Source organism: Octopus bimaculoides, chromosome 6 (genome assembly GCF_001194135.2).
Source record: "Octopus bimaculoides isolate UCB-OBI-ISO-001 chromosome 6, ASM119413v2, whole genome shotgun sequence".
Lineage (NCBI taxonomy): Eukaryota > Metazoa > Mollusca > Cephalopoda > Octopoda > Octopodidae > Octopus > Octopus bimaculoides.
In genome coordinates, this window is record NC_068986.1 from 78,183,181 (window position 1) to 78,185,680 (window position 2,500).

The 2,500-nt window shown below is 39.3% G+C and overlaps 1 protein-coding gene across 2 annotated transcripts in view; it reads right to left on the minus strand.

Moving 5' to 3' along the window:
- The window catches only part of LOC106884336 (voltage-dependent T-type calcium channel subunit alpha-1I), an 894,587-nt gene that overhangs the window by 735,362 nt on the left and 156,725 nt on the right, over positions 1-2,500 (minus strand). The gene's annotated exons all lie outside the window — the stretch shown is intronic.

The window sequence follows — 2,500 nt, forward strand, 5'->3', positions numbered from 1 at the left end:
GCCACCACCGCCACCACCTCCACCACCACTGCCACCACCATCACTGTTTAATGCCACTTTTTCCAAGCTTGCATGTTTCTACAGCTGGATGCTCTTCCTAATGCCAACCACTTTGCAGAGTGTATTGGGTGCATTTGTTTGTGACACCAGTACTAGTGAGGTCACCAAGTACTCCAAAGCAAGACCCCTTAACTGTAAGGGGTATAGTATTGGAGAGTGTGAAATTATGATAGAGAGGGAAATCTCATAAACAGCAGAAAATGATGCATTCCTAAGGAATAACCTGCTGCAATGCCTTGATTTGTTCTAGGGATGGGTTGGATCTTTACCTAAATAGGGAGCGACAAGGTGGAGGAAATAGTTATAAGAGTTGTTATAGTCCAAGAAGATATGAAAGAGAGGAAGTATCAGGTTAAAATATTAAAAAGCTTGATAGAAGAAAAAAGCTGCAAGTAGGATGTTTGTTTATGTTTGGCATTATGTGAATTGCTTTGAAATGCAAAGCAGTATGTTTGTATGATCCATAATGTTACTGGAGTTAAATGTAATCAAAATACGGAAGAGATAACAGCCATCATCATCATCATTTAACGTCTGTTTTCCATGCTGGCATGGGTTGGATGGTTTAACTGCAGGCTGGCAAGCCAGTAGGCTGCACCAGGCTCCAATCTGATCTGGTAAGGTTTCTACAGCTAAATGCCCTTTCTAATGCCAACCACTCTGGGAGTGTAGTTGGTGCTTTTTATGTGCCACTGACAAGGGGGGGGGGGCTGTCAGGTGGCACTGGCATTAACCATGTTTGGGTGGTGCCTTTTATGTGCCACCAGCATGGGGAGCCAGTCAGGCAGCACTGGCATTGACTCACACTTGAATGGTGCCTTTTATGTGCCACCAACATGGGTGCCAGTCAGACAGCATTGGCATCGGCTACAACTTCATTTTCCATTTTGATTTTGATTTTGATTTGAAAGGAATTAACTAAGAAATGTAATAGAATGAACCACATGAGTGGGATATTGAGAGATTACCTCAGTGAAGCTGACAGAAGGTTAGCTTAGGTTTGTCATGAGCTCTAAGATTCATAAGGCACGATCTTTAACTCAGTTTTCATGGCATATAAATGACTGAGATTACAATACTCCTCACTGAATGGGATGCTGGTCTGTCAAAGGGTTAACTTCCCAGCTATTACTAGGATTAATTTACCACTGAGTGAACTGGAGCACTGTGAAATAAGGCATTTTGCTCAAGAACACAACAGACTGCCCAGTTCAGAAATTGAGACTACAATCTTTTGATCGTGAGTGCAGCACTAACCATTATCTACTGAGCCATGTTAGCTATTGAGGTAAAAACTTCAGTATAGATTTTAATACTGATATTAAAGAGATGAAAGTAGAAACAGCAGACCCAACTGGGATTGTTGCTAGATTTTGAATGTCTTCATCTAGGTAGCTACTATTTGCTTAGTTGTTGATTGTTGTTAGGCTCCAGGCCAACTATGACTGAACAGAGGCTTTGAGGAAAGACGTTCCAAAAATGAGTATTGCATATTTTTATTAAGGACTATATTGTCAAATGTATGCTTCACTTTTAAGTTGATAAGATGTATTTGAGGGAGATTTAGCTACTATTTCTGGTAGATTGAACAACCATGAAGATGATTCCTTGTTGACTCATAGTTGCTCAGCAAAGAATAAATTACTTCACTTTCTTATCTGTTTACATGATTTGTAGTCGAGTGAGAGCTCAGTAAAGTGTTTAGATGATTGGGTTTTTTTCCCACTAGAATTATATTTTATATCAAAATTAATTAAAATAGCAATGCTGGTTACAAGTTTTCAGTGAGCTAGATGTAATGGAGTAGTTAATAGTAGAAGCACCCTGAATATAGGACTTCTCAGATGGTATCATGAGATACATGTTACCTATATGATCTGATCAGTTCTAATGCTGGTTGTAGGAAGTGCATAAAGTGAAGAAGCAGGGGAAGAAATTTAGTAAGTTAATACCATAGTTGTCAATAAAGAGGTTCTTTCTCAGGACAATAGCAGGTGATAGGAAGCTTTTGCAAAAGAAATGTGATGCTGCATCATAAGAAAACATTAGGCATAGGATGTAGAAGATCTGTGGAGGCTGGAGAAGAAATGAGGTGAGCATGTTTTGTAATGTATAAAGGACAGAGCAAAATTGAGCTGAGAGAGCAGCTGGGTATTAAAGGCTTTAGCCAATGTATACAGGTGAGTCAATTACGAAGTTATGAATATGTTTATGGTAATGGAAAAGGAAATCTGTGTGGAAAAGTGCCATGATAGTTCAAGAGGGACCCACAACTGAATATTATTCCTTATGATTGCATTGCTGCTATGCACATGAATATCCTTGTCTGCGTTCAAATGAAAACTACCTGATTAAATAGTACAAGTCCCTAAACTATACACTTCAACATCTAACCTGCTGACACGTCATCCCCTCATGTCATCTTTACTACAGTTACTAC